This window comes from Cupressus sempervirens, chromosome 3, assembly GCF_028749045.1.
Source record: "Cupressus sempervirens isolate cs-2001-9-10 chromosome 3, ASM2874904v1, whole genome shotgun sequence".
NCBI lineage: Eukaryota > Viridiplantae > Streptophyta > Pinopsida > Cupressales > Cupressaceae > Cupressus > Cupressus sempervirens.
Genome location: NC_143120.1, coordinates 9,619,822 through 9,627,553, shown reverse-complemented (window position 1 = coordinate 9,627,553; position 7,732 = coordinate 9,619,822).

The following is a 7,732-nucleotide window of genomic DNA, read 5'->3' as shown; positions in this document are numbered from 1 at the left end:
CCTTCTGCCATTTTCATATTAAATAAACACTTTATAAAAAATACCTTATTTGAAGCGGAGGGCTTTTCATACAATTTCACTAGGGTTTCCATCAACTCTTATGTAGTCTTTTCTTTTGTAATGTTAAATGCCACAAATGGTGTTAGGCATAACTGAATGCTTCCAAGTGCCTTTCTGTCTAAAAGATCCTAGTTCTCATTTGTCATAGTTCTCTATTTCTTGGATTTTCCTTTCAATGGCTTCCATAAATCCTTCTAATAGAGATAGTCCTCCATTTGCATCTTCCATAACTGAAAGTTCTACCTATTAAACTTGTCAAACCTCAGCGTACCCTCGTCTTCCATCACTCCCACTCAATTGTGACACCTTCTTGTAGAGGATCACTAAAAAAATGATGATAATTTGGCTAAAAAAAAGAGAAATGATGATTGTCTGGCTCTGATACCACTTGTTAGGATTAACCATGGATAGAAATAATAGTTACATGCAAATATAACCAATATCAAAAAATACTAGATCGCACATAAGAGAACACAAGACACCAAGATTTAACATGGTTCACCCAATCCCTGGCTATGTCCAACAAAAGCAAGTCTAGTGCTAGGCATAACCGAATGCTTCCAAGTGACTTTCTATCTAAAAGATCCCAGTTCTCATTTGTCATAGTTCTCTGTTTATTGGATTTTCCTTCCAATGGCTTCCATAAATCCTTCTAATAGAGATAGTCCTCAATTTTCATCTTCCATAATTGAAAGTTATGCCTATTAAATTTGTCAACCCTCAGCTTACCCTTGTCTACCATCACTCCCACTCAACCATGACACCTTCCTATAAAGGATCACTAAAAAAATGATGACAGTTTAGCTAAAAAGAAAGAAAAATGATGATTGTCTAGCTCTGATACCACTTGTTAGGATTAACCATGGATAGAAATAATAGTTACAGGCAAAAATAACCAATATCAAAAAATAATAGGTCACACATAAGAGAATACAAGACACCAAGATTTAACATGGTTCACCCAATCCCTGGGCTACATCCACCAAAAGCAAGTCCAATATTATTATGATCTAGTGATTACGACCTTATTACAATCCGTTATCCCTTACAGCTCAATACCACTGCAAGAACCAATGTTCACGTCACACCTTATGAAAATCCCTAACCATAAGCCTTTTCAGACACTCTTTTTACTACTTACAAAATTAGAACTAGAACAATAGAAAAATAGCAGAGGATGCCTTTTACAATATAAGGTCATTTTTGGTTTTGAAAACCCCCATGGGTGCATTTCCCCTAGACCCCACCCTAGAGTGCACCTAGGGCACTTCCCTAGGATCCCATAGGTAGGACCCTGTAGGGGTGCTACTCCTTGACCCCATCTTTGGGGCACTACCCTCAAACCCTTGTAGAAATAATACTGAGAGAAACCTGTGCCGAATAAACCTCTGAGTCTGATTAGGCTTCACATCACAATAGATGTATCAATCTTATCTCTCATGACTGAGTTATATAATTTGAAATTATCAAGATCACAATAGATAGTCCCACATTTAAGAAAACTAAAGGAAAAGAAAAATGAGCTTGCCTCTCTTGGCCTAATATATAGATGATAGAGATTTTGTGGAAATTATATTACAAAGTCTTTCAAGATCTTACCAATCATTTATAAGGAGTTTAGATATAAAAGATAAGTTACAAACTATAAATTTTGAAGAATTGTGTGCTAAGTTAGTCCAAGAAAAGAACAGATGAGTTAAATTAAAAAAATCATTTGATGGTGAATCTCAAGCATTGTAATGAAAGGGAAACAATATTATAAGAAGTCACAAGATAATCAATCTAAAGAAAGAAATCAGAAGTATGAAAAATAAAAGTGCTTCATCTATGGATCTATTGCCCCCTTTTTGGTCATCCCTTTTTCAAGCACTCCCCTTAGCGGCCAAACTCATGCTAAAAAATTTCTAACTCATATGTTGGGTTTGGCTAGGAATTAAGTCTCATTGAGAAACCATTGTTTCCATTTGTCAGGTTTTTCGGATCTAAGTGCACGAGCATTTCATCTTCTTACCTTAAGTAAAGAATCCCTTTGTTCCATGTGCACATGGGTTATTGGGATTTCTAAGTGTTGTTCTTCCTTAGAAGTGTTTAGGCTTCCCCTTGATGAGAAGGTTTTTCCTAAGTCACGTGTCCTTTAAAGGAGTTTAGAGTCCATAGTTTCACCTACTCTACTTCTCCCTTGACCAAAAGAAAAGCATTCTTAAGAATTTCTTGAAATGTGAAGGAGGTTGGTCCAATGGCTATGTCCTAAAGAATTGTCAAGTATATTGTTGTAGAGTGCAGTGTATTACAAATAGATCAAGTTTCTAAACTTTCCAAAGAGAAGAAAAATTTGAGTGTAGAGACTATTTGGGAAGAAGCTATTAAGGTACAATGAATCCTAGTGGTTGTGATCCTTAATTTTTTGAAAGTGGAAAAGTGACCAAGTCCACCTAGTTTTGTTTGTAGATTTTTACTTTCCAAAGATGTTTGAAGGAAGAGAAATATTCAAAGAGGATTTCAAAGAGAATAACTATTACAAGATATCCAAAAGGTAAATATGATTAAGTACCAGGACATTTGGAAAAGATGTGGGAGAAGATTTTCCAAAGCCAAAAAAAGAAGCAATCTTTATCGAAAGCCAAAAACCCATAGCCTAAAAGTATCTCCATGCCTTAGCCAAATTTTGTGTTAGGAAGACATGATTGTGGATGCCCCATTTTAAGTTGGCAGATTTTCAAACGATTGGATCTTTTTCATTAATGGGTCGTACAAGGAAGGTGTGAGTGACATCATTTTTTCCTGTTAAACCAGGAGTTAATGTAAATTTGATCATTGAAGACCTCAAGCATACTAAAATTTAATGAAAATCCAGTTGCCAAGATTTTTAATCAATAATTAAAAAGTGAATTTATAAAGTAAGATTCACCTGGAAAAAGTTATCATTTTTCTCCCTAACAACTATGTTTGAAATCTGTAAGTTGTTTCTCAAAGTACTATAAAAGACATGGTTGTGAGGTTTATGGATTATTACAGACTCAATGAAATTGATCGAATAGTAAAGAATTTAAGTGATACTTTGTTGAGGTTTTATGATCTGGCTAATTTGCATCAAAGACTAAACGTAGGCACAATTCACCCTATCATATAGAGGTTGAAGGAAACAAGTTTTGTTGAGGTGGTTGATTTTATTGTTGTAGTGAAAACACTAGAGCTAATCTATGAGTGCATAACTCATTTTGGCCGAGACACCAAGCAGATCAAAATGCTAGGAGACAGTTTTGCTAACCCACGATTGGAACACATTACAAAATATCTTCAGATTTTTAATGAGGGATGTATTTCTGGAACTCAACTTCTATGTTTCATGAAAGGAAGATACCACGAAGGGGAGACATGATGACTACTTGGTTCTAAAGCCCCTAAAGTAGAAAGAGAAAAGTATTGGCATTATATTACACAAATATGAAGCAAAAGATTATTAATATAATGGTGCTTCTACATCATTTGAAAGGAAATGATAATTTTTTGAACTTTGTGGAGCTCATTTTCTACATGGTGAAAACCATATGTGCTAAAGGAGAATGTATAGAATAAGGTCAAATTCTTAGTGATAATCTTTCCAAATGACTCTAGATTACTAAGGTCCAGTAATAGTTATATATGTCTTCATATTTAATTTATGCCTTGGTAACTATTGAGCTATGTTTGGGACTACCGCATGTCCATGATTTTGATGAGACCACCCAAGTGCATGAGTTTAATCCATGTTTCTAGTTGCATAGAAGATATGCAGATTTTGTCAAATTTAATGATGCATTCACATCGTGAATCTATTAGATGTTGCAAGGGTTCCTTGAGCGTCATTTCTTTCTAGAGGCTATGTCAACGGTTCTTCAATTTGGGAGTTTTTTCATTGAATTCCTAGTATTTTCATACATTATGATAGAGGGTTTTGATGGGTTTCTAACACAAGGAGGGTATGAATAGCTAGGGCCTAAGGTACACCCAACTATCCAAACACCTTTTTGAGTAAACACAGCAGGAAAAAAATACATAGAAAACCACCAATGAGAGAGGAAAAGAAAAGACTTTATTGATTCATCAAGTTATCAGCATACATGCCCAGCTATAAGGCCTTCTAGGTTATAGCCTAGTACAAAATATAACTTCAAGATCAATGATCTAGCTTCAAATTTTCTTTTCTAGAAACATTTGCTCTGAACTCTCTAATTCATACCTAACCCAAACCAAATACCCCTACTTATACTTGTGAAAATGGCTTACAAAATATTCTAGATCATTACATAAAAGAAAGGCCAAACTTAAAATGGTCTTTACACATCCCAAGACAAGATCCTATCATTAAATTCATGATCCCAATTAAATATATAAGTCAGCTCAAACTAAGAACCAATCACAGACAAACTCAATCAAAGAAGCAACCAAATATCATGTTCACTCGACACAGAAAGGAACACTCGATCAACACTAGAACTCATTTAATACTAGAACTCATTTAACACTGGAACTTGGTCAACACTAGAACTTGGTTAAAACTCCTGATTAACACTAAAACTTAGTTAAGAGTGTTAGCTAATATTGAAACTCGATTAATAGTGTTGGTTAATACTGAAACTTGGTTAACATTGTTGGTTAATGCTGAAACTAGGTGATAACTACCAAAATGAACAAAATGAGCATTATTTTAAGGCAACCCAAGATTCTCCTATAGACCCCTAAGTTGAATTTGGTTGTAGGGTGTCAAATTTATGAATCTAACCTATAACTTGTATAGGGTTACGATCTTTCAGGAACCTATTTGTAAAGATGGTTCAAGGTAGAGGAAATGTTGACACTGGTATTATGGACATGTTGAGAAAAATTACAGCCAGCTTATATGTCATGGAGACAACCTAGAGGAGAGGAGTACATCTTGATGATGTGAGTGATGATGAAGAAATGGCACTAGACCCTAATCTATAACTTGAAGAATATCAAGATGATGAAATATCATTGAGAGTGTTGTCTAGGGCACATTCAAAGCCTATTCTAGAAGTTGTTCCTTATGATGAAAAATTGGACACCAATGTTGTATTGGATTTGATCTGATGTGGAGAAGTTCTTTGAGTTTGAAGGCACTCCTACTAATAGGAAGGTGAAAATTGCAGTCACTAGGTTGAAAGGTCATGCCTCACTATGGTGGGAGCATTTACAAAGTGATAGACATTGGAGAAGATCATCACTTGGCTGAAAATGGTGAACAAAGTGAAGAAGAAGTTCCTTCTTTCTGATTACCAAGTTAGCTTGTTGAGAAACATGCAAAATTTGAGACAGAAGGACATGATTATGAAGGAGTACGCTGAGGAATTCTATAGATTGGGCATCAGATATAGACATGTGGATGATGATGTTGAGAAAGTTGCAAAGTATCGAAATGGATTGAGATCTAGAATTCAAGATAAGATAAGTTTTGTGAAATTGGAAAGTGTGGAAGAATCATACCAATATTCCTTGAAAGATAAGGAGATCTTGACAAAGAAGCATGAACAAAGACAAAGAGGAAGAGGTGGTAGATTCTAGAGAGGCAGAGGAAGATCTTATGGAGAAGGTGGTAGATCTTGTTGACATTACAGTCATTTTTTTTTATTAGTGACACACACACTTAATCAAATGGTTAGTAGCTACCGAGCTTATAGTACAGTGAACCATGTTAACCACGTAATTCATGCTCTATCGAGTTCTATAGTTGCTACCAAGTTCCAGAAGCAATAATTAATTTGCACCAAGCAATATCTACCAAGTTGGTGATTATTAGTGTAAACCCGGCTTCATAGTGTTTACTGAGTTTCTCAATGCAAACTGAGTTCTCCAGTGCTTACTGAGTTTGCAACTTTAATAATGTGAATCTAGTGTTGATCAAGCTATGCAATGTCAATCAAGTGATTCAGTTTATACTAAACTCACAGTGATAGTGTTGATCGAGCTATGCAATGTCAACCATGTGATTCAATTTATATGTCGAGTTTCATAGTGTTCACCGAGTCACCAGTGCAGACCAAGTTCAGACTACTTAGAAGTGATTAATATGAGTCAAGCTTCTATGTTTGTTGATTGCATGATGATGCTAAGCATTGACAATGGTTTTCGAGTGTTAGAACCTGACCGAGTTTGTCTTTAGAACCCAAGTACCTGCAATTGGGCTGACTTTGCGTATTTTGGTGAAACTTGTATTGTAGACAACTTTGATGAATTTTAAGTTGGATTGGTATATATGTAATGTATTTTATCACATCCAAAATTATGGTATGTGTTGGTGTTTGAAAATGTTACCTGTTTCCAATTATCCCCATGAGAACCTGATATATCTATGGGCAGCTAACTCCCATTTTAAACATATCATTTCAGACACAGGGCCAACTATAAGGCATGACCCAACATATCATTTTAGACACAGGGCCAACTATAAGGCATGACCCTTCTTCTTCTTCAGGCTCTGCAAAACCTAGGCGGGTGGACCTACAGATTCTTTATATGGTACCAGTTGTCAAAGCATACACTGAATCTATTATGAAGCAGATAAAACCCTTATTTCTCCTAAGAACTCATGAAATAACACAGACCTACGATAGCTAGATGCAGATCTATGAACCTCATAAGCTAAGTGAGGGCATTCTATGATAGCTCTTCAACATGAAAGGGGAAAAGTGTTTGATTTTTGATGTTGATTTCAACAACCCTCAGATATGCAGCAGTGAGAAAGTAATGACCCTGTAGCTGATCAGTGCCTAGTCCATTGGGAAAATTCATGGATCATAAACATACATATGAATATCTAAGACATGTGTGTATCTTCAGATATAGATCTATCTATTTAACTTGTAAATAGACATCTATGTTCAGTTTAAAATCTCTTTCTTACCTAATATCCTCCTCAATAAATCTGCAACCCTGTTGATTTCTATGAAGCATTTACACAATTCCTTGAACTATCAGCAACAATGAAACAACATACAGTCTTAGGGGACTGCAACTATGACCTAAACTCTTTTTTCAAAGATCGTGAAACATTGAAATTCAATGAGAATGGAGACAAGATTCAACTAAAACTTAATTATCTGCTGCTCTTTGCATTATTTCCTTCAAAATATACAATCATATGCATGAAATGAAAGACATGAAACAACCTAACAAATCTGAACTATCTGTATTTATCTTCCTACTGTTGTTCACATGAGAGAAATTACTGAAGAAATATGTGGTATCACAGTATGGGAACATATCAAAACTGGATCCAAAATCTGGTATCTCAGTAGTGACTGGTTTTTCTCCAAAGACTAGAACCCTTCAAATGGAAGAAAGAAAGAATAATATAGGATGAAGATGAATTCCTGGATTGAACCTGCGACTGCCATCTGTCGACTTAGAAATCCATCTCCTGCAACTGTAAAGACTCTCTCTAACCTCTTTCTTCCATCTGATTTGATTTTTTGTTTCATCATTACATTGCAACTGATTTGGAAAATATCCCCTCCTGAATGATGAAATCCCTTGTTTGCTAAAAATCTGATTTGCATCAAAATGCTGATAAAACTTGCTTTAACTGACTCAGAGATGCCCCCAACTGAATTCTCCTTGTCTTTTACGCATATTCAAGCTATTAACTTGCCAAAAATCACAACTAAACTTCCTG